Raw genomic sequence first — 25,077 nt, forward strand, 5'->3', positions numbered from 1 at the left:
TTTTTTTTTAAAGACAAAACTACACAAATGCAGTCAATCTGTTTTAGACAGATTGCTCTGAAATTGTCATCTGATCAGTCATTTTAACTTTTATTTTTGCAGTCCCATTAGCAATGTTATTCTTTCTGGCAGCATTCTGAATAGCTGAGAAATGACTCTGTGTGTACTGTATAGGCAGCCAACATTACCAGTAGCCACTACAAGAATGGAGAGAGCAAAGTTCGAAAACTGACTGTAAGCAGGGCAAAATATTTCCTGGGTCTTGAGAAAAAATAGCCTACTCTGAGACATTCTTCAAATTCCATTTCTTTCTCTCCATTTCTTTCTTTCTTTCTTTCTTTCTTTCTTTCTTTCTTTCTTTCTTTCTTTCTTTCTTTCTTTCTTTCTTTCTTTCTTTCTTTCTTTCTTTCTTTCTTTCTTTCTTTCTTTCTTTCTTTCTTTCTTTCTTTCTTTCTTTCTTTCTTTCTTTCTTTCTTTCTTTCTTTCTTTCTTTCTTTCTTTCTTTCCCTTTCTTTGCTGTAGCTGCAATGTCTCTTCAGTATGGAAGTTCATTTTCTGGATAGGTACAGAGGAGAAGAGGATGAGGAGTATAGGTCTTTATTTCATGCAAAGCAGTAAGACAGTACCATCCCTGAGGAGCTTAATGTCCTCCGTGACAGATGCCCAAGCAGCAGACACTAGCTCCCAGTGCATTACCTCTAAACAACCAGGTAGTAACGTTCATCTCTCCTGCTCATTTGCTGAGTAAGCTGTCAGAAATATAGCCCTGTTAGTCTGTTTTCCCTTAGTCTTCAAGTGAAACAGCAAAGACTCTGTGTTTCCATTTTCTATAGGGCTGTCTGTTTCAGCTAAGAACAAAAAATAGGAATGTATTTTACTTGTTAGAGTATTGGGTAGAATACTGATTTGTTAGAGTTAGGGTGTTATGGTTCAGTTGCAGTTGGACTTGATGATCTTGAAGGACTTTTCCAACCTGAGCAATTCTACAATTCTATGATTCAGACTAATCTCAGCCTGAATGGTAGGCACTTGCCTTTTATTATCTCCCTCAAAGTAAAATCTGATATGTAATTCCAAACAAATCCCTTAACCGAGACCCCTCCTTCATCTCCTGTGCCACTGAACCATAATCACACCTGCATCTTTCTATGACAGACTGCCACTGAAATCCCTAACGTATTTTTTGTGCTTAATGGGGCCTACCTAAAAACCTCTTGAAAAGCACAAAGATTTTAAAATTCTCTGACAAGAAGCCAGGAAATAGTAAATTATTGTTTGTAGTTAAAGAGCAGTCTATAACCATTTTACTTGCAGATGCGAGCGTGCGCATTTACATTCCTCAGCCTACTAAATTACATTATAAATATAAGCATGAAATGCCATGGCAACTGGCTGTGAGAGCAACAGTTCTCCTAAGTAAAACAAAGATGTGTGTGTGCATAAATGTATGGGATTAATACTGAAGATTGAGTGTCATCAGTAACAGTATATGTTAATACGACAACTGGTTTCTCGTTATTTATTCAAAATCAAACAGAATTACACAAATAAAATACTGATAAAACCCAAGCATAGGGTATCAGCCATTTCCTTCAACAAAAGACCCTGTTAGGGTTTCACATCCCTTCTTTCACTCTTTTAAGCAGCCATATTGTTTTCCAGGATGGAATTAATTACCTAGCATAGTGTTTACCTAAGTCACAAATAACAATTTGAAGGGGACTTCCTTCAACTTACGTGCACTTGCAATGTGTTTGTATTTGCCTTTTTGCTGAGGTTATTGGGAAGAAAAAGATGTGTGAGGAAACGGCCTGTGCTTCTGAGTCTTGAAAGCCCTTTCTGTATCAATACAGTCAGCAGGTATATCGTCATTCTTCTCCTGTGCAAATGTGAGGAAGGATTTATTCTGTCTTCCACTCCCATTAAGCTGGAGTGTGCTTTCAGCCAGCAGCAATGCACCAAATGACATGTACTTACAAAGCCTTTGTGTGTTTCTTAGATGCTCCTTAGAGTTCATGGCTAGTGCTTTTAGCCTCTACTCTTCTGAGAAAGTTATAGCCTGAACTATAAGGTTATAGACAAGCTTGTTTAGCAGTGTCCTTGCACATTCTTCCATCACCATGAAGCAGTTTGTACATCACAGCAAGCAACAGTGATGAAGAGAGTGAACACATCCTCAGCATCTCAGTTTGGCCCAAGGAAGAACTGGAGGCTGCAGCCTGAGCAGGATTGCATGAATGAGAATTATTTGGAGCACACTACAGCAGAAAGCCTGCTGTTATCTAGATAAGTATGCCGAAGGTTTTCATATTGATGATTATTTTTTAATCAAAATGCTGATTTCTTTTCCGTCTCTCCTGGGAATGATCAGAATAGCCATAAAAAGAATTGTAATACCTAGGGGCTGGAGGCCTCTCAATTATACCCCATATCAAGCACAGCATGATTTATCATACTTTGCAAACACAAGTGTTTCTGGGCCTGTATATAATAACTGTCTTCATTTCCCACCAATTCCTTTTACTACTAGATTGATACACAGAATAATTTGCAATGCACATTTTGAAGAAGGAGCATTTCACTGCTTAAAATATGAAGGTGGTCCCCAGTTTCTCCAGGACTGATTATGTATTAAAAAATGTTTAACTTGCACCATGATTAACTCCATTCAAAACTGTAGACTCAAAGACCAAATTTTATATACAAGTACCATACTTAGAGCTCATAAAGTCAAAATTATAGTACATTTTCTTCCATTTTGTAGGTTCACGTATTTTTAATAGAGAAATTTGGAGTTGTTTTCCATTTTTGCCTCTCCTCTGCTATAATTCAAAAATTTGTGTTTTAATGCAGTGGTAAATGTATAGCATTACAGATCATTGAAAGAAAATATAATTCAGTGTCTATTATAGTCAGAAATTGCCTCATCTTTACAGCCATGTTAAACTATGACACAGGAGATTTTTTTCAGGTCCTGCTACAGAAGCCTGCTGCTTAACACCAAGTTATTTGATTGCTCTCTCACTTCTCTGTAGATACACATCCCTTTCTACTGTATTAAATTAACTTGACTATGGGATGTGACAGTGACTAGCTCTCTCCTCGGCTGGGCATTGAGTACATCCCTACATTCTGATAGGCTGATATACATGAACTTATACAACACATAAGAGCAAAAACAGTAAGTGTACAAACACAAAGTATGCTTCCTTATCCTTAGCCATTCCTTTGACTACTCTATACCAACCAGTCCTTGGCATGAACATGCTAAACCCACATACTCTGTTTTAACAGTGAGACAAACGTGCCATTTCTTGTAAAATAAGTTGTCTGAGCACATGTAACAAAAGAAGATATGATTAATTTCAGAAAACCCTGCCCATCAATCTGTTAGATATAAAGAAAATCACTACCTTGCATATTAGTCAGCACAGATATTCGTATGTTTTCACATCTGTTCTTGTTGACTTTAAAGGGCTCATTATGTAGACACAGTCAGCCCACAAAGATTTCCCTGCAGAATCAAGAGCCAAATTCACGAATAAATCAAAAAAGTAGATTCTTGCTAAATAAAAACAAACAAAAATAAAGAAACCATCAACATGTGTGAGGAGTAGAGGATAATATGAGGAACGTGGAAGTGTTCACACACCCATTTCTTGAGCAGGGATGAAATACAAGGAATTTCTTTCACTTGGAATTACTGTTAAATATACACAATTGACTTGACTATTAATTTCTGTCAAAGGAGCTATAAAAAAAGTTTTAATAGAACTAAATAAATGCTTAACTGTTTCTGAGAGAAAAGTTCTCAGATAAAACTGTTTTTCAGTATGTCACTAAAGAATCCACTAAGACCATGACCTGCCAAATTTCTAAGATACAACCTTATCTCCTGAGCATACATTATGCCCTGGCACAGGTCAGTGGATCTGCTGGGGGAGGCTGGCCGAGTTGGTTGTTCTGCAAGGACAGCTCGGGGTGCCAGTGTGAGGCCCTAGGGACTTAAGTGTCTGCTGCCAAACCTTGGTGTTGTTTAATAGACAGGTTTTGTCTGAGGAAATACAAAGAGAATTCTGACTTCATGCTTTCGAACTGCATGCCCTGGACAAGTGGTTTCCTTAGCTGTGCCTGAGTGGAGCTGACACTCAGCAGATATATTTTCTATCTCACACACTCTAGAGTCACAGCCAGCTCGGTCCAGCCTCTCAAATGCAGCTCACATTCTGAGAAGATGTTTTATCTCAACATTAGTGTGTTAAACCACTAGTGCTACTTCAGCATATCAGCATGAATTTCAGCTAGCAGGGAAACTGCCAATACAGAATTTAGAAAAATAAAAGGAATGTTCACACTGTGACAAGTAGGAGTATATCTTACATAGAAAGCACTGCAGGTACAAAGAGAAAATCTATTTCCTGACCACTTTCTATCCACATACAACAAAGCTGGTCAGCAAGAGACAGAATTGCCATGCAGACAGATCCAAACTAGCTTCTGTCACATGCCTTGTATTTATAGTAGTTTATTTTGGCAATACAGTCTTTCATCTTGCCTGATGTAAAAGGCTTAAAGGAGCGGAAACATCATGAATCCATATACAGGGATGCTTTGATCCTTTCCTTATGAATATACCATGCAAGTTAGCTTTGCTACAAGTGTGGTTTTTTTCTAAAAAAAAAACTACATTACATGTCACCAGTTTTGCAGTCTAAAATATGAGAACTGACAGAAGATCTTGTCAGCCTGCCCTCCAAACAGAACTGAAGCAATAGTGGACTTCAAGTTCTGTAAAAGGAAAACAGCACCCTTATTAGTGACTGTGTACTCTAAGTTGGGTACCATTTCTAATCATTTTTGTTCTCTGAAATGAGACTTGTCATTGTATTAAGCTGTGTAGTTGGTAGCAAATGATTGCTAGATTACATCCTAAAAAAGTTGCTAATTTTAAAGTGTCTTTTTCATGGTTTGAATCACAGAACAGTATCATAGAATCACTCAGGTTGGAAAAGACCTTAGAGATAATCAAGTCCAACTGCAGCCAAGCTACTACCCTAATTCTAACAACCCTATGCTAAATCATGTCCTTGAGCACCACACCCAAATGGTTTTTAAACACATTCAGAGATGGCGACTCAACCACCTCCCCAAGGAGCCTATTCCAGTGCTTAACAACCCTTTCTGTAAAGAAGTTTTTTTCTGACATCTATCCTAATCTTACCCTGGTGCAACTTGATGCCATTTCCCGTCGTCCTGTCACCTAACATCAGTGACAAGAGACCAGCCCTGCTCTCTCTGCAAGCACCTTCTAGATATTAGAAGAAAGCAATAAGGTCTCCCCTCAGCCTCCTCTTTCCCAGACAAAACAGCCCCAGTTCCTTCAGTCAGTCCCCACAGGGCATATGTATTAGACTGTATTAAACAGGTGGTTCAAAAACACCATCTGTAATTTCAGCTGCCAGTGCTGATCCAGAATGAACTGCTTTTTGGGAGAAGTACATGAAGATGAAAAGCATTTTATGATGATGTTTTGAGGGTACTACGATAGCAAAGAGCAGCCAAGGCATTTTTTTACCTCGTTCTCCATATCAGTTATATTTTGCTGAAGTTTCCCAAGTTTTGACATAGGGAAAGCCAGCAGTCATAACACAAATGTTGTTATAAAATCTATCATTGCACAGCTGATAGTCTAGAGGTATAAAAAAGGTGAGATTTGAAGAAGGAAATAATATCCTTTACTAGCCCAAGGTTGTGGAAGTAAAAACCAAACCAACTTCCAAACACTGAATTCCACAGCATAGGCCACCCCATCAACATCAGCAGGGCTACAAAATCCTGTAGAATGTCAGAGATGTTATACAGACTACAGCTATAGTGCCACAGGAGCAAAAACTTAGACAGCCAGTTAGAATTGTTGATATACATGACCAAGGATCTGATAATTCCTCTGAAGGTAGTTACAAATGAAGGAGAGAGAATCGGTGGAATTCCTTTGGTATTTTGTTTGTTTTTTCAGTGCAAGGGCATACGGCTTCTGTGGAAGAAATTGTCACATTGTTGAAGCAAATAATGACTTTGCATTGAGTTTAGTAACTGTGCATTAAATTAATCTAATAAAATGCATTACCTCTAATTAGATTATCAGACTTCCACACATGTTCTATAAAAGCCTCCACACATTTTAATTACTAAGGGCCATGCATCAGGACTATTCAGGTAAGATGAGTACTTCAGGTAGGAGAAAGATCAGTTCTTCCATCTGGGACTAGGAAAGTGGGTTTAAAGACAGCTGTATTTTAAAAAATTTCCTAATGAATTGGAAGGGATGGGGTTTTAATTGCCTTCCCCGCTTGCAAGGTTTTATATAAATTGAAGGGAGGTGAGAGTAAAATTAAATCTACATTAAGGATTCTTGCTGTGAACACTGGAAATGTTATTAACTTCATAACCAAACATGCAGGCTTTCATACCAGTGTCTAAGCAAAGGGATCAAAGTAATTTACCTAATCAAAACCTGAAACTTGACAACTTCTTACTTTTGTTAAATTCATGAGTGCTCATGGCACCTCATACTCAGTTTCAGTAGCTAAATTGCCTCTGGATGTAAAAAGCTTTTAAAGAGCCATAGGTAAGATAGCTTTGAAATCTTTGTTTGAAAAGAACAAAGCGGATATAAAATAAAACATTTTTGCAGCTTCTATTTTTTTTCTCTCATGTTTTCAGCTCAACTAGAGTAATGTTTGACTCCCCTTCTTTGTACAATCTCCTAAAATCCTAAACTGTATGACATGGAAATTTATGTTTCTTCAGGCCTGTTCCTTTATACAAAGTTTCTAGCATTGTCCAGTTGACATTTTGAATTATAGAACATAGTTTCTTCTGGCCTTGCCAAAAAATTATCCATTTGGAGTGATACAGTCTCTACTGAAGGTTTGGCTCAGGTTTATTATCTTTAATGATAAAAAATCTAAAATCAGTCAAAATGATTCATCTGCTCTTTAATAAAATACTGAAAAAAGAATACATTTCAGAAGTTCAAATTGCTAAAAACTAGACTCCTGATTGAACATGCAGTGTCTCCACATACAACCAAACTGTCCAAGTGCCATCATGCTGGAGAATTACTGGAAAAGAACTGGTCTTTCCTGTATGCCCAAGCTGTTATGGAGAGAAGCAGTGGAGCAGAGCACAGGCACATCAGTTGGCCACATCCCAGGAGCTGAGAGGATAGAGCCATCTGTTTCAGATACCAATAGTAAACCAGATCAGGTGGGAGGAAGAGGAGTGTACTAAAATAAGGAGTGAAATGAATGATAATCAGTTGTTTAAAATAATGTGTAAAACTAGAGAGGAAGGCTACATAGACTTGGGCTACAAGGCACAGCAGGTCTGGGAGGCTGCAGGCATCTGCAGAGGGAAGGGAAAGAGACTGGACCTGAAACTGTGTTGGGACTGTGGCTAATAGCAAGAAGGATGAGAGATTAGGACTCAAACAAGTCATTAGGTTTCTGTTGTTCATAATTTAACTGAGTTTGGATCTAAAGGACTGTGAAGGATATGCCACCTCCTCAAAAATCTTACTTCCCTGCTCCAGAAAGTAAACCTGCAGCAGCTGGCCAAAATGCCTGCACCATCTTCATGGAGTATAGTATAGATTTGTTTTTGCTAAGCTGACAATAGTTCTATTGTGCTCCTGAAAAATACTACTTTAAAAGACTCCCCAGCTACATTTCTCTGATCATCTGCAATGTCTACCATGCATTTGCTGCTTTATATTTGTATGAAAATTATTAGTGGCAAAGTCTGTCTTAAATCATGTACTGAAGGTCCTGTATGAGAAGTCCCATTTCTGGTTTCCTTTGTACTGCTGTAATAAAAACTCATTATAATACGCCCATTTTTCTTGACGCACTGCTAATTTTGAACTAACAGTGTGGGAATAGAAGCACGGGCTTCCATTTTGAAATGTGATCACCACGAAGATTTATTGCACGTTGATTAAAAATTAATTTTTTTCCAGCATAATATGCATCTTCAGGCATAATATTCCCACTCTGAGAGTCCAGACACAAATTGTATCTTAGTTTGCTTTGCTTCTTTTTAAGAAGTTTCTTCTCCTTGCTTTTTAGCAGCACAATTAGCTATCCGACTTGCACTGGAGATGGTGGTGAACCACTTTCTCCATTCCACTGATCTGTAACTACACTTCCATAAACCTTTTAAACATGCACCTCTTCAGCAGCCAAAAAGTTTAGTATCAGCAATACATGATAGCATCAGAGCAACTAATGTTGTTAATCTCGTGCTGAAGAAATGTGATCTCTGTGAAAACCTTCAAGGTACTGAAGGTAGTTTTCCCAAAGCCTGATCAAATGATTCATTGCATCATGAAGCCCAGCTCATTTACACATTTCTGAGAAAGAGGACCATTTGCTGTTACATTTATATCTAATAGTTTCACCCCACATGCAGCAGGTATAGCATGCCTATAATTTCTGCAGTGCAAGGGAATTTCCTTTCAAGGCATGATAATTATTGGGGGAAAAGTGACATACAATACAGTTTTAATAGGCAAAATTATGTGCAGAATCTGAAGTCTTATGGTTGGCATATGATGATTTCTGCCAGGAGTGCAGTGTGTTTTATTGGAGCTTGTTTTTAATTGCATTTGTTTTCTTCATCCCTAAAAATGACAGTACTTCATGGACAAAAAAAAAAAAACAACAACAAAAAAAAAAAAACTGCAAAAATCTTACATTACCTTCAGACGCCATATTATCACTTTAGACAGCCTAGCAGCTTATCTTGCCCTAAGTCCATTTATTTGAGTTTTTGATACTATTTTGATACTATTACAACTTTACATAATATGACCTTCCTGTCCTTGTTTGTTTCCTTCAAACCATTTGAGGTTTTAATAAAGATATACTTCATAGAATCATAGAATCACAAGGTTGGAAAGGACCTATGAGATCATCTAGTCCAACCATCCTCCCGTTACCATACCTACAGAAACCCCCTAAACCATATCTCCTAGCTCCCTCTCCAGACGCTTCTTTAACACTGCCAGTGATGGCGACTCCACCACTTCCCTGGCAGGCTATTCCAGTGCCTGACCACTCTCTTCAACAAAATGCATCAGATAGAGGTTTGAGGCTACAGGTGTTTAAAGACAGAACAGATTATAACAAAAAGCCAGAACTCCAGAACTTTCAGGTATTAAAAAAAAAAAAGGAATAATGTTCCAAATTTTCAGAAAATGGAGCTCATAGCACAATTCCCAGATACCTTTGGGCAATTTCTCAACCTAAATAAGAAATTACTCCCCAGCCACAGGCTTCTAGGAATTTAAAATAAGATGAGCCACGATATGCAAGGGCTCTTGTAGAATAAATATCATACCCCATTTTATAGAAAGAAAAGATGTGGATGAACACCCCAGTGTCTTTCGATGTCATAGTTATATTGCTCTGCTGAATGTAATTCCTGGATGGAATGGGATGAGATTATGAACTAATGACAGTCAGCAGCCAGCGGCCACTCAGTTTGTGCTGTTGCTACCTATCCCTCATTAACAGCTTCTGAATTATTGATCCAGAGGAATATGCATTTCCAAAGTGATGAAAATCATTTGAAAGATATGAAAAATGATCAGCATAAAGCTGAGAGACTGAAACCAGTGACCCACTGAAGGGAAGTTGCAGCATGTGGATGTCTTTCATGCCCAGGGAAACGAGTGCAGGGCATGGAGCAAACATGGGTCATGCACATGGCCCCTGGATCCTAGTGGGGACAAAGCAGCATTATTGGCAAAGGAGAAGAGGAAAGAACTCTGGGAGGAAGCCACAGGAATATGGGCTGCTTGATCTCCATGGCTAACAGAGCTGCTCGTTTTTCAATTACAGGCTAATAAAACTCTTATCCAGGTTTTCCAAGATTAAAAAAAAATAAAATATGGAATGAAGTATTCGTGGAAGAATGTGCACAGTACATGAATTCAACCCTTACAGAGTCACAGTGTGCTAGAAATCTCTCAAAGGATCAGAAAATATTTGCTCCGGATTTGGCACTTGTCTCTCTTTAGAAACAGCTGGCTAAGAGTAAAAGTAGCTCGTCTAAATCCTTTGTAAACATCTCAGACTAATCTGAAGTAAGAAAATTCTGTCCTTTCAAATCCTCCTCAAGACATTCATAATCAAGAACTCAGGTCTTGAGCAGGAATACTACACAAGATAGCCAAAGTCATTTAACAAAATTAGACTAGTGCTTCCTTTCTGAACACTTGTCTTTCAGGAGGTTCACCAATCCTGTCCTAGCTTGTCTCCCCTGTAGACTATTTTTTCAGGGATAAAAGCAGTGGATTACTTATTGACTGGTGTCCCAACTTATTTTTGCCTTTTGCTTATTTTTAGCTACTTCTATTCAGATTATGCAAAGAAAATAAAATATATCAAATGTTTTTAGATCCTCTTAGGTCATTTTTGAAGTAAGACAATGATAGGTTTCATTCACCACCTAGGAAAGACTACACAAAGCCCCAGCCAGGTGCAAGCCTTTGCTTCAGTAGTTTTTACACTGTAAGAAAAGGTGTACCAGACAGTCAGTCTCAGTTACATTAGACTTTCTTTTCTGAGCTCTGCATCTTCTTAGCCAAGCGCCTGGTTAGTCATAATAATCTCTGGCGAAATGTATATTTCTCAGTACAAAGACTTTGTTAGGATCTTATTAAACTGTTTAGAAGTTCTGGTCATAAATATTTGAAAGTAGATCAGAGTGTCAGTTTGCCAGATTCATTATTCCACTGCTATAGTCAGCAGGCATTAGGTTTTCAAGACAGATATTGCTTAACAACTGCTACACAAAACCAAAATATTCTGTAGACCTGCAGGGTTGTACATTTATGTTAGGGACACATATGGTATTCTCACAACACTTAGCTAAATAGTCTACTTGAAACAACCAGCATTCTGCCTTACTACCTTCCCTGCTGCTGAATCAACGTGGATCATCAGCAAGGGTCAATCATCAGCAAGGATCACAACACAGGAAATATTTGCCTTTATCTTTCATACTCTCAATGCTCACTGTTTTTCTTCATGGTCAAAACAGCCTCATTACTTTACCTATATGGGATTAAGATTAAGCATGAGATACTCCTGCTTATGTATGGAGATTTAATACCACTGATCACCTTCTTTTACCTTCCAGGTATCATTTATTTCTACATAAAAACTATTAAGCAAAATCAGCTTCATTCCCATTCCATCCATCAGGAAATATCCAGGACTCCTAAGATTGAGTTCATACAGTTACCCACCTAAGCAATCTGATCAAAACAAAGGTATGTATGTCTGGTAACATCTTTTATTTCCTCTTTACCCTGACTATATGGAATCATTGTGATTCATTGTGGAATAAAAACAGAAGATAACCATTACTATGAAATTCATCTCTACTTTAGGGAAAAACAAACAAACAAACAACAAGAGCAACAACAACAAAAAAACCCTAACCAAAGAATACAACCCCCTTTTTTATAATGTTTTAATCCTCCCCCAAAATTTCCGTGACTTCACAATTGGCACTAGCCCAGAAAGTACATCAATCAATACCCTTAAATCACCTATATATATTTCTTATCTGACCTTGAAATTTACAGACTCTTGCTCAAATCTAGTTTCTACAATGGTGAGACAAATTCGAGTCAGAGATTCAGAAAAAAAAGCACCTCCTCTGCAATGAGCATCCACTGCAACAACCATCTTGGAATTAGTGCAAGAGTTACAGCACAGCAGTGAAGGAAGTGAACCATTTTCCACTGCCTGGAATTTTTTAGAAAATCATATCCAGATACAGCCTTCTTAAAAATCTCTGGTCAAATCTTTGTTTATGTGCAATGCAGACCTACAGTGTTAGCAAATAGAAGACATGTAAATGTAAAACAATCTCTGAATTTTGTACCATCCCTTCAGTTATGAGGGACACAGGGTACCTACAAACTCAATTCAATGTCTCCTGATTTTTTTCCAGTGGAAAAAATTACTGTCTTGTGTGAATTAGAGCCATTTGAGCTAGTAGGTTAATAATCAGTGAATGACCTTCCTCCAGATATTTAGGAATATACCACGGTGCATAGATTTATTATAATTAACTACATCTACTCCAGACATGATGATGTAACAGCTATACAGTGTATTAATTATGTTTCAACTGCAGAGAGACTTCCATAACTTGACTGTTAATGAACATACTGTGTTTAAATGGGAGAACATTTAACCATTGTTTTTAGACTATAAATATCTAAGTTACACAGTATGGTTCTGGAAGTCAGGTGAACAACTGGCTGATAGATCAGGCTAAAAATGTTAGAGCAAGTGGAATTACCTCAGGTCAATGGCCAGTCACTAGCGGCATTCTGCAGTATTCCATTTTGGGACCAATTCTCTTCAATGTTTTCATCAGTGACTTGGATACAGGTCTGTGGATAATGTTAAATTGGGAGGCATTGTTGGTCTTGCAGGAAGATCTTGACAAACTAGAGAGCTGGATCACATAAAGTTTAACAAGAACATCTGAAACAGGGTAACCTTGGCTATGTTTACAGACTGTGGGACGAGAGGCTGGAGAAGAGCCCCAGTGGAAAGTGATTTGGGGATTCTGGTTGATGGGAAGGGGAACATGAGCCAGCAGTGTGCCTTAGCAGCTCATAGGGCCAACTGTACTGTGGGGTGCAACCAGGTTTACACTGCCAGCTGGGTGAGAGAAAGGTGTTATCCCATTCTGTTCTCCCCGATGCTCACTAGAGGGTGGTCAGGCCATGGAACAGGCTTCCCAGAGGGAATGGGATATTGATGTTCAGGAAGCATTTGGATAATGCTCTCAGACATAGAGTTTGAATTTTGAATGGTACTGAGTGAAAGTGGGAGTTGAACTCATTGATCCTTGTGGATTACTTCTACCTCAGTATATTTTATTCTCTAGGATTCCATGAAAATACTCTAGATTCCTTTGCTTAGAAAAGCCATGGGAACAAGTTCTCCCCTTTAAGAATCAGAAGTCCTTCCCACAGGCAGCAAAAAGCAGGCATGCTTTCTGGGAACAGAAAATAACAGGATAAACCTATGTGAGCTTGGACATGAATGCCAGACTACCACTGCACATCTACATTAATGTTTGTAACAGGGAGGACATCACTGGGAGAAACAAATACAAAAATCTCCCTAATGGCAGCTGTGCACATGCCATTTCTCTGCTGGCTGGTGAAGACAGCCTTTATCTGATACCTGAGGAAATGTTTAACTCTCATTTCTGCTCAAAAAGGTGGGGAAGAGTATTGCTTTGGCATCAGAAAGTGAACAATTACATTCACTTTGCTACTGCAGAAAGGGAAGCAACTATGTGATTGCTGTTGTTGTTTTGGGCATAGGGCAAGTAAGTGGCTTTCAGGTGGCCTTAGTGTGATCCTGAAAGAGACCAGCTTCTTCTGGCTCCTGCTGTTCAAAAAGATAATTAAACTGAAGTTTCCTTCCTACCTGAGATATATCTTTCTCCTATATAGCCAGGAGATAGTACTGAGGAGACAAACAAAGGGCCAAAAGTGCTTGTTCCATGAATTTGAATAAATCACTGAATTCCCTCCCATTTCCTTCCTCTCCCTTTTGTTCCTCAAATGTTTTAACAGCATTAATTAGGACAGTGCCAGTGGGAATTGGAAAACTTAACATTATCTTAACATAGGCCAACTGACATTACTTTGATGTCAAACCCATAAAAGAATAGAACAGCAGTGAAAAAAAGAGGATGGAAAAGTGTTGCAAGATTAAGTAAACTCTCTGAAACACTGTTCTAAAAAATACAGAACAGGCTGATACTAGATTGGTCCAAAAGTAATGCCTCCTGTTTATTTCCATGGAAACTACAACAGATACAAAGAGCACAATAATATCCTTTTGTAGAGCAAATTCTCAGCTGCAAAAACAAAAACAAACCAAACAACAAAAAAAGTATTTTGCACCATAGTCAGCAATATTAGCTGTGCATTTATACCAGCAATGAACAAGAGAGCTCATGTGCCAAAACACACCACCCATTGCCTCACTGTGCCCATGTCTACTGCTTGGTCTCCATAGATGGTCACTGTGTCAGTGAATGTCAATGGGCACAGTTCTTTCACATGGAGGAATTCAGTGGCACACCTTTGCTTCAGACACATTCCAATGTCAGACATCATTTTGTCAGACTATCCTGCTGCTGCCATCTGTCACACAGTAATAAAATTAGTGGAAAGGTTTAACCTCTGCAGCCTTATCACCACCAACTGCCTTTGACGTTGTGCATCAATCTCACAAAATAGGAGGCATTATTTTCATAGCAGCCCTCGTACTTGGGGAGTTTTTGCTTGTCTCTGTTTTGGCACAGCCTTGTCATGCAAACTACTGCCTGCCATTGTCTCATTAAAGTATGAGCCAGTCAAGCTGAAAAGTGAAAAACAGACACTCATTAATGTTAGCTTCAGAGTAAAAAACAAAACAACAAGAAAACAGGTTTATTGACACTTTTTTTTCCCTGCAGCTTTTAATAAATATGATTACTTATAGAATACATTGAGGTGTACAATATAAATTATAAAGAAGCATGTAAGAAAATAACTGATATTAATCAATATTATGACCTCTGAAATAGGGCCTCTGTACTGACTTCTCATAACTACATCTTCATCTGATCTTTCCCCTTTCTATTGTTTCATTCTGGATGTCCTATGACATCCTATCCTAGCACCTGTAGTTCACCTGACCTATTACCTCCTCTGTTTTCCCTTCATGATGACAGCACCATACTCTCTCTCAAGCGTGAATTTTTGTAACTCTCATCTCATATTGAAAGGATCACGAGACAATACAGTTATAGTCTATTTGGCTTTCTTTTCCATTTAGTAGGAAAAATAGTCCTGAAAGCTGACGCTTGATCTAGAAAGCATGTGTTTTAACCTCAACTCAGCATTTGCCCACTAAACAAACTGGAAACACTCCTGTTGCAAGATTTCACAGAAGCATGGAGCTCATATAATTATCCAGAGTGCAGCCAGATGATATGATTTTTCTGGTCTTACTTTGCATATAAATTTATCATGACTGTACTTCACCACAGACAGTATACAAGCTAATCTGAGAGATTCTAGTTTAAATTGAGCTGTTTATGTGCATAACCGTGACATTCTTAGCTGCACCTGAGGACAGCAGGACACACATGCTGCTGAATGTTTTCAAAAGTTTGTCCAAGGAATAAAGTCAATTACATCTGGAAAGTCTTCTCTCTGCTATTTGATGTGTCTACCACACAGTGTCTGGCCAGCACTGAATGCAGTGCAGAGTTTAATTAACACAACTAAAAATGCATTGTGGATTAAACCTCGGTAGTAGTTTTGACCTTAATGTCTGAACCTTTTCTTTAGCCATAAACAAATGAACAGAGCACCCTTTGAAAGAGGATAGAAAATGTATTTGTAAGCATAACTGGCTCATTTACCCGCTTCTTCCCTAAGCTCTGGAAACACAGTTTGAATGTGAAGTCCATTGTGAAATCCTCATGTGCTGCACTCAGGGAAGGCAGTGACATCCTTTTCATTTCCTAAATTAAAAGCAGAGTTTGAATTAGTGCCATCCCCTCCCCCAGTCCCCAGCATCACTGCTGCCCTGCATAGCGTGTGACCCAAGTTGGAAACATCTAAACAATAGGCCTATACAGATGATTCATAAACACTGTGTGGTTGAGTTCAGATCTGTCTTCTCAGCAGCACCTGCTGCAGCTGAAGCTCCCATCTGTGCTCCCTGGAGAGCTATGACATGTCCATACTTAATGTGTTCGGTGTCATGGCACTTCCTGAGCTCTTGTTTCATACAAATGAAAGAGAATTTGGGGACAAGAGGGTTGGTGGGAGGGGTGAGACTCACAAAACTGCACATGCACAAAGAGCATAAGCTTTAACTAGAGAATGGGTCAGGGGCACTGACACTGTGGGCAAACACTTGGTGTGGAGCAGAGGTAATTGGCTGCACAAATCTCTGTTGCTGACAGTATCTTCAACACCTATTATCCAGAGTGCTCCACAAAAATAAATAAATAAATAAATAAACAGATCCTGTGCTTGTGAAAAGAGGTGGAAAGCTTTATTTTCCTTTCTCCCTATTCAGGCTGATCAGTGACAAGAAGTATGGGTGTGCCCTCTTGAACCACTCTTGCCCCACTCAGTCTCTCCACTCAGTGCTCCATTCTCCGTTCTAAATAATACTACTTGCTTCTCCCAAGCTATTGGTTTATTTTGTTATCCATCTGTCACATGCTCTGTTCTGTGTTTCCTCCCACTGCCATCGCTTTATTGTTACAGGTTTCATCATGCTCTTTCATTACTACTGCTATACCTGCAGGCTCTGCTGGCAGGTTGGAGGATGAAGCCTTGTTTCTATTTCTCCATATGTTCAGTTACAAATCAGGCCCAAATGTGAGGTGACTACTCCATACTGAATGTGCAAACCAGCAGTAACAAACCAACAATCTTCTCTTTGACACATGTTATTTCCTGCCACAGTCAAAAAAACAAACCAAACCAAAACCATTTCTATCTCAGGGACTCTTAACTGCTTTTCAGAAGCAGTTAGGGTCAGTCTTAGTACATAAAAGCTTGAAATTGAGGGTGGCTATGAATTCAGTGCATACACATTTTAAAACATCCATAGCACTGAAAAATGGTACGGTTAAACGAAGTCATAAGCCACCAAATGTTGCATTCTGCCACCCTTATTCATAGTGAGTGAGCCAAACCCCCACATTAGGACTTTTCTTATGCTTTGACAGGTATGATTTTTCTGTTTTATCAGTAGAAATCAGGAGAATCTCCCACAACGCTGCAAGACAGTATCAGTTTCCACTAAATTCCCCATCTCCTCTAGTACTTTAGATACATTTTCTCTATATTTTTCCAGAGAGTATATAAAGTTCCAAAGATTTGCTTGGACTTTATTTTTATTTTTTTTTCCAGATTTAGATAATACATGCAGATCAGCATGAAATTCCCTGTCCACATTAGGAATAATAGTAAAACTGGATGGCTCACTCAGGATCTGCTCTACCACCTGCTAAATTGTACAGCAACCATTCCATTCGTATCAGTAAGCTCAAACTCAGCTTCTGTTGCAACTAATGTCAGGTTTGGAAATATTAGGCATTTCCTAAAGGTCACACAGATTGTGTTTGGAAGAGTCCAGAGGAAAGCTCAACAGTCTGGGCTGCCAGCTCTTTGTCTCAGCATCACAGAGCAGTATTGCACTGTGTGTAAGGGCATGGAAGCTCCTGTTTACATTGTTCAGCTCTTTGGTTTTAAGTTATTTCTTTTTTCTGCAGGCACATTCTCTTTCCCAGGCTAAAAATGGATGTAAAAGAGACAATCTCAGACTGCAGAGATAGTCACACACGTGCAGAGGAGAGTTTGTGTGTAATTGCACAATAAGGTATGGTAGGGTTTGTAACTGTGAAAAGCAGTGTCTCACTGTGGTGACCCTTCACACTGCTGTAACTATACTGCCACTCACTCATATGCTACAATTCTAGTGCATGTGCTTTCTATCTGTGTATAAGCATTAACTTCTGTTAACTGCTGGACTGAGTGCTGCTCACAAACACCCTTCCCAGCACAGCAAATACCACATCTAGGACTGGAAGTCTTAACAGAGACTGTTGCAACAAGCTGCAGCAGTTGCCTGTGGGTGCCCTTGCTTCATGTGTGGGGCCATTGTCCTGGTACAAACTATTCCGTCTTAATTAACTTGCAGATTATATTACTTCAGTACTAGAAAAGCTGAGTTCATGCTGTCAATTACTTTTTCAAAGCCACTTCATGTTATTTGAGATAAGTTCTGAGCACATAATGCAAAACCATAAAAGTGCTTTTTTGGCATTAAGGAAGAAATGGCTAAGCTAATTCAAGGTTGTTGTAACCATCCTCAGACTGAGTTTCATCCCAGGGAAAGTTTATAATTATTATTTGTCTTTTGGAAAGAAAAAAAAGAAGAAAAAAAAGCTTATTTTAAGAAGCTAAGAAGACCTTCATCAATAGTGGTAGTCACTGTAACATTCTCCCAACAGCACGCAAATAAGAAGACATCTAGTGACTAGATCACAGAAACAGGAAATGTGGACAATTCAGTCAGACCTTTGTTCTGATACTGACTTATGGCTTGGCGTCAAGAAAGTCCAGGGAAGTTGGTAGAAGAATTTTCTTTGATTTTATTTTATTTGAGTGAGAATTTTAAACACTCTGTATGCATACTCAGCTGGTTTCTTTGTAAAATGGAGATTCTGAATACACACAGAAATCAATTGATTAACCTTTGCAAAACACTTTTCTAATATTTTTGGAAGACTGATTGATGATTACTGAATACACTAAGTTACATACATAGGAACATAGATATCAACATCTATATGTATAGACATTCTTCTCTCTGAAATATTTCCAGATAAATAATTCATGTTGTTTTTTAGAAGCATATATGCTTTCATTGATAAATAAGTAAATACTTAAGCCTACTTTTATCTGCAAGGTCGCTTTATAGCTACATGGAACAACATAAAAGACAAATATATCATCTCCCAATGGGTCAATTTCATACCCACTCTAAACCGACTTACTGCATGATGTCACCAACATGTCATCCTCTCCCCAACAACATTTTCCTGCATGTATCCATGTGCAGACAGTAGTGCCTGTGCACACTGAAATCTCACTCTTTCTTCTTTTTTCCCACCCCAGCTTTACAGACATATCTGCTCCTTCTGTAGATACATAGTGGCAGCAGTGCTTGGGCTGGCACAAAAGGGTTTCAGAAATGTGTGGTCAGGGCAGCAATGGGAGGCCAGCAGCTTACCATGAAAGTCATGGCACCACATCAACTCTGCATCAACCTCTGTCTCCTACGGACTAGGAGAGAAGTTGGACCCTTTGTATGTGGGATTTGCAATCTCTAAAATGTTATACCAACCATTCCTACTCCTCTGCTGCAAACCAGCTTCTGAGCAGTACCAGGTCTGCCTGACAACTCTGTAGCAGCACCATCCCATTTATCTTTGGTGCGTGGGAGCTTTCAGCATTACTATGTGAGATCCATCACTGAGTACAAATGCCACATGGAGGAGTGGCAACATGAGACAAGTGCAAAAGCTGTCTGTGCTGAGAGCCCAAATACACACACAGCCTTAATATAGATTTGCAAAGTGAAGTTTAAAAAATGGCTCATTTTGCCAGACAAATGAAGAGAAGTTATTCTGAAAGAAGGTGCTGTATTTATAGTAACAGGTGATATCTCTGAAAACTAACAAATCCTGAGTAGAAAATAATGCAGAGCAGTGTGACTATTAACAATAAATTTTAACTCTTTGTCAGTCAGTTCACTCAGATTTCTTTGATTCTCCTGTCAAAACAGCAGAGCAAAGCATGCTGACAGCTTCCATAAATAGCAGAGGTTTAAATATTTAATCAGCAGGCAAATTAGATGCACATTTATACAGAATCTGAGCAACTTCCTTGCTAGCTTTTACAGCAAGTTAGCTGAAGGCACTTCATTGCAGGCATCACTCAGCTCCAACATAAAAGATAAACACAAGAGCACAAAATCAAAGGCAGTAGTTTTGTCTGGAGTTTTATGTGAGGGACCAGAACTTCCCTGGTGCTTAAAACTGACTTTGGCATTCACTGATCTTGTTTGCACAATGCAGACAACTGTGTTCTCACTTTAAGAGCTGTTCTGTACATGGAGAGAATGAATCGCACAACCACAGAATCACAGAGGTTGGAAGGATCCTCTCGAGATCACCTAGTAAAACCTCCTGCTAAAGGAAGTCTTGTAGAGTACTGTGAGCTCTTGGTATAAAAAGGCAAGCCTGATGTAGAGGCTGCCACTGATTTGTATTGCATGCAAACCAGAACAAGCAAAGAAGCATCTCTCTAAGTTTCAGAAAGTGTAAAACAGTTCACAGAAGAATGGTTATTGAGAATTTTTTATTTTCCCAGCTATATCACAATTAGAAAAGAAAATTACAGAACAATGGATGGTGATAAAGGCCCAAACTGGTTCCAGAATACGTGCAGAGGTGAACTGTGAGGTCACTGAATAAGTGATATTAGCAAGAGATGACCATGACCTTGCTAGCTCTCACTGTACAAATTCAGGCACCGTCAAAGTACAGCACAGACTCACACCTGAATACCAGTTGAGCACACCTGTGAGACTTGGAGCACTGAATGAGGCCTTGGTTGAGGTGTGCTGTGGGGCTTCTAGCAGTTCTTGGTGCCAATCCAACAGCATCACCAGCCTTTTCCCTGACCTTGTCTGGCTTGGGCAGCTGGGGCTGTGCAGGGTGCACTTGTAGCAGCAGAAGCAAGTGAAGCAGGGACACAACCCCTGGAGAGCAAGGGCCAGGAGGGTCTTTTGCTGAGAGATGAGGGCATTTCTCTGCCTGCACCTGGGCAGTGAGAGACTGAGATATCTCTCTCTTGGAGTGTGTAACACCTTCTGCCCACTGCAGGGGGCAGCTTCCCAGCCTCAGTTTTCCCCACACAGCACAGGGCCAGACATAAAACTGGGCTAGGCCTGCCATGACTGTGGGCAAAGTCAGGATGATGCTGACCCCATCTCCACCAGTGTGTTAGCTTCTTACCTGAGGTCTGGGCTGCCTTTTTTCCAAGAATATTCAGAAGACCTTGAATCCCTGCTCAAATATCTCTTCTTGAAGAGATCAAGAGGATCTCTGGCAATGAGAGGTGGAAGGCTTTTGCAACACCACTGTGGGGTTCCTTTGTGCAAAAGTGCTCAACAAGGTGGCCTTAATTAAAAAACAAAGTAAAAGAATGTTCATGTATTACTGGCAAGGTACAACACTAACAAAATAAGCATGGGCCCCAAAAAACAGAAGATGGAACTCATTCTAACAATAATCCAGTCATCATAACTAAGCTAATTTCCTCTCATAGTGCCAAGATCCAGGCCACAAACAATTAACATTAGTTTAATGTTAGACAACTGATCTATGATTTCACCTTCTCTATAGACTTAGAGTAGTTAGTCTGGAGTGAAAAACTATTTTACCTTGACTACATTCAGGTACATTCAGGTACATCCCGGATCTGAGCTAGTAAATGAGTGGTAAATTTTAAAATCCTGTTTAAGGCAAATCCAAAAGGTAAGAGAAATCTTCCCTGATGAACTAATGCCGACTAACCCAGTGCTTATATTTCTGGACTAAAACACAGTGAAAGTTTTGCCACCGTTTTTCTCTACAAGGGATTTTTTATAAGTTCACAATCAGTTTTCACTATTTTCTTGACACTTCTATCTTATGTCTTCAGAATTGTGTGAACTGATTTATGTCTGTCTTTTTTTTCATGACTGAAAATTTACTGCTTCTCATGACTAAAAAATGAAACAAACAAGAATTGCTCACTTTCTGAGCATATTCTTAAGAGACTTTTTCTTTTCCTGCATGTCTTTTCACCCAACTAGAAGCAACAATTCTTTTTAACATCTCGAATAGTTAGCAATTTGGAATCTAGAGTACAAAGAGCAACTTAATATCGTTAAGTATATAAAAAAATGTTACTGAGAAAGTTGATTGTATCTTACAATCTATGTACAGGAATTCAACCAACCACTTTCAGTGCAATAAGTGCTTCTGCTAGATTGATACTTCAGCTTCAGCTAGATATTTCAGCTAGAATAATCTTCTATTCCTACCTATGTCAAGAGGGCTACAAGCTCCCTGGCACGTGCGGTGAGAGAGGCACAGCCTCCCTTGCTGGTGCAGAATGAAGAACAGTTAGTGTAGTTGCTTACAATCTTTTATTCTTGTGCAACAACAACTTGTCACATGTAGGAGCAAGGCATGTTGTGTGTGTTTACCTCTGGCTCAAGTAACTGCTGAGCTTTTTTACTCATTAGCAAGATAATTACAATCTATCCCACAACTCCCCCTACTCTATTAATAAAGAAACTCGATCCAGAAACATTCTTTAACATTCTTTAGCTATCCAGAAACATTCTTTAAAGTAGCTAAACTAAAATTAACACACTGAGCAAACAATGTGTTCTTTAGAGTTAGAGCTGACAAGCAAAGTGTGTTTTGTCAGTGAGAGTCCAAACCACTGATGAAAGTGCTGCCATCATGTTGCAGCAGATGATGAGAAGGATGGCCAGACCCATCATGCTTGTACCCATCTTGGACATATTCCTGTTAAGACACAAGCATAGCCTCTTCCCCACGTTATCACTGTTCAACATTTTAAAAAATTAAGAACATAGCACACTTTAGCTATTTTTCCCTCATGGATCACACCTGCACTCCCCCTTTCTAGTTTTTGTTTGCTTTTTAAATAGTGATTTTAAAAAATAATAATTGATTTCCCTAAAATTACATATTCAGAACCAGAATTATGAAAGCCAGGGAGGTTCAGGTAAAATACACAGCTGTAAATATATACATTACATTCTTAAACGCCAGAAGATATTCAGCCATTCAAATTGGATTATACAACAAAATATGAGAAAGCTTCCTACATTGACTACCTACTGCACTTGAACACACATCATTTTACAGCAAATACTGTTTTGTGATGTAGAATGCAGACATAGTACAACTTTCAAGCATACCTTCAATGTTGTTAGGCCTATCTTAGAATTTTCTGGATCACTGAACAACCGGTACAATAGCTAAAAAGTTCAGAAAAATATACTGCAACAGTGCCAACAGCTGGAATGAGTGCAAGTCCAAACACCAGCATATGCCTCTGTGGCAGCTGTCCACAGCTCCCACGCGCTGATGGCGCTGATGATCACCAGGCCTGGAGGTTTGATCCTCCTCTTGCGGTGGTGAGTTGGAGCTTCAAGTTGCTGAGCTCTGATAGCTTCTACTCCAGCGCCTTTTGTTGCGCAAATTTTTCAGCAGTGGGATTCGTCAGGGAAGGCAGAACCTTTCAGTAGTCAGTGTTTGCATTTTCAGTCACTAGCTGCTGAAATACAAGAGCTCTCACCTGCTCATTATCATCTGCTTTTTCAACGAGCTCTTAAGCCTATCCAGAAATGTCATATACAGTTCTTGGGGCTGTTGCTTAATAGTAACAAAAGAATGCCTTTGCTTTCCAGCTGCTGGTACAGCTCGGAGAGCAAGCACTGCCAAACCCTTAACATGACGTAATCCCTCTGCGGCAATTAGCACCTGTAGAGCTGGGGTGGAGAAATCTCCCTCCCCAATCAAGGCATTCCCATTTACATCCCAAAGAAGGTTTCTCTGCAGCTGTCATGAGTTTTCAGTTGCCTGAATCTGTGATAACCCCCTCCATTTCAATTCCCACACGATGTCATGCAAGACACTACACGATGAAATCTTCCACCGTGGTTTGGGGCCACAACAAGAAGGAAATCCCTCAACATATCCATGTCTTCAGCTTTCCCAGCCTCCCACCCCTAGAAGGGTGTTGTTTAAGAGCTGCCAGCTCTGCTCCATTCTTTTGTCCTGAGAAGAATTTCCCAGGGGATCCTGTTCAATAATTCCTTGAACTGCCAGAAGTTCACTGTCCTGAAATTCAGAGTCCTGACTCTTTTCTTTGCCAGGATCCAAGATCACAAACTCAACCATGGTATGGTCACTACAGCCAAGACTGCCTCCAGCATTAACTGCTTTAATGATCTCCTCTGCATTGTTGAATGCCCACAGCACTTAGTCACTAGATATCTAAAACATGCCTAGGCCCCATAATGACCCGCAACTTACTGTGAATCCGCCTGCCTCATCTGTTGATCTCAAACTGGGAGGCTGTATTTTCCACACACAGATTCCCCTGAATTACCAAGGATGTGCACAGAGAACAACACAACTTCCTTTTCCTCAGGGATTTAGGGCATTCATCCAGAAAGCTTTGTGAATTAGCACACAGTTTTGGACTTAGACTAATAAACTTATTTTCTCAGGTAGGGAAAGGTTCCAAATACACAGATGACATGCTAACTGTTGAGTACATGGAAAAGACAAACTACCAGTTCTTCCTCTGGCCAGTTACTGAGACAAAGCTTGCTTAGATATTCCAGACTTCTGCTAAAGTTGGGATAATAGTTGATAGACAACAACAGAAAATAGATACTGCAAACCTTATTTGTACAAGGGTCTGAATATCCTCCTTATTATACAATTAAGGAGAGCAAGTGCCACATGAAAAAATTTTTCAAAGAACATAATCATAGAATTATATAACGGCCTGGGTTGAAAAGGACCATAATGATTACCTAGTTCCAACCCCCGGCTGTGCACAGGGTTGCCAACCACTAGACTCGGCTGCCCAGAGCCACATCCAGCCTGGCCTTGAATGCCTCCAGGGATGGGGTATCCACAACCTCCTGGGGCAACCTGTTCCAATGCATCACCACCTTCTGTGTGAAAAAAATCCCCCTAATATCTAACTTAAACTTCCCTTGTCTTAGTTTAAAACCATTCCCCCTTGTTCTATCACTATCCACACTCATAAACAATCATTCTCCCTCTCTCCGCTCCTTTAAAGTATTGGAAGGCCACAATGAGGTCTCCCTGGAGCATTCTCTTCTAGCTAAACAAGCCCAATTCCCTCAGTCTTCCTTCACAGGAGAGGTGCTCCAGCCCTCCTCTGGACCCATTCCAAGAGTTCTGCATCTTTCTTGTGATGGGGGCCCCAGGCCTGAACACAGTATTCCAGATGGGGCCTCACAAGAGCTGAGTAGAAGGTCATAAAAAGTCCCCTAGTAAACTAGCAAGGTTAATGTGCAAGGAACCAGCATAGTTGTTGCAGAAAGGAACCAGGTCAAGACTCAAACTCATGGGTACTCCAGGGTTGATTTTATTAACAAGCTCAGTGCTCAGGTGAAACATGCATACAGAGCTTGGGTCACTCCTAGTGAATGACAATCAAGCCTTACAGAGGTCCTATATTTATATGATTAGGTAAACATTACATCATTTATGTTATTCATTCTTGTGATTAATCAATATATCTTCAGTCTTTCTTTC

The 25,077-nt window shown here is 39.5% G+C and overlaps 1 long non-coding RNA gene across 1 annotated transcript; it reads right to left on the reverse strand.

Annotated features, from left to right (window-relative positions):
• Positions 1-13,875: 13,875 nt before the first annotated feature.
• On the reverse strand, positions 13,876-23,106 carry LOC146761846 (uncharacterized). The gene is made up of 4 exons (XR_014943466.1): positions 22,695-23,106; positions 20,710-20,874; positions 15,526-15,627; positions 13,876-14,474 (listed from the first exon to the last, which is right to left on the reverse strand). It is a non-coding gene; the product is annotated as an uncharacterized LOC146761846 (long non-coding RNA).
• Between the last annotated feature and the right edge of the window lie 1,971 nt (positions 23,107-25,077).

This window comes from Coturnix japonica, chromosome 2, assembly GCF_054131305.1.
Source record: "Coturnix japonica strain WE chromosome 2, WE-NBRP24, whole genome shotgun sequence".
Taxonomy (NCBI): Eukaryota; Metazoa; Chordata; class Aves; order Galliformes; family Phasianidae; genus Coturnix; species Coturnix japonica.